This window comes from Acanthisitta chloris, unplaced genomic scaffold (genome assembly GCF_000695815.1).
Source record: "Acanthisitta chloris isolate BGI_N310 unplaced genomic scaffold, ASM69581v1 scaffold4583, whole genome shotgun sequence".
In the NCBI taxonomy this organism is placed as follows: domain Eukaryota; kingdom Metazoa; phylum Chordata; class Aves; order Passeriformes; family Acanthisittidae; genus Acanthisitta; species Acanthisitta chloris.
Genome location: NW_008663134.1, coordinates 26,859 through 27,127, shown reverse-complemented (window position 1 = coordinate 27,127; position 269 = coordinate 26,859).

Sequence of the window (269 nt, the reverse complement as noted above, 5' to 3'; positions counted from 1 at the left end):
CCTCCTCTGGACTTGCTCCAACATTTCAGTGCAGTCTCCTGTTTCAACACATCCCTTTCCCTCCACCTCCAAGCATCCCAAGCAGCTTCCCTCGAGCTGCCCCTGCCCTGTGTGCCCAGGCCAAGCACAGCACCACGCACCATCCTGCCCTGTGCCCCTGTGTCCTGTGTCCTGTGTCCCTGGGTCCTGTGTCCCTGTGTCCTGTGTCCTGTGTCCCTGTATCCATGTGTCCTGTGTCCCTGTATCCCTGGGTCCTGCGTCACACTGTA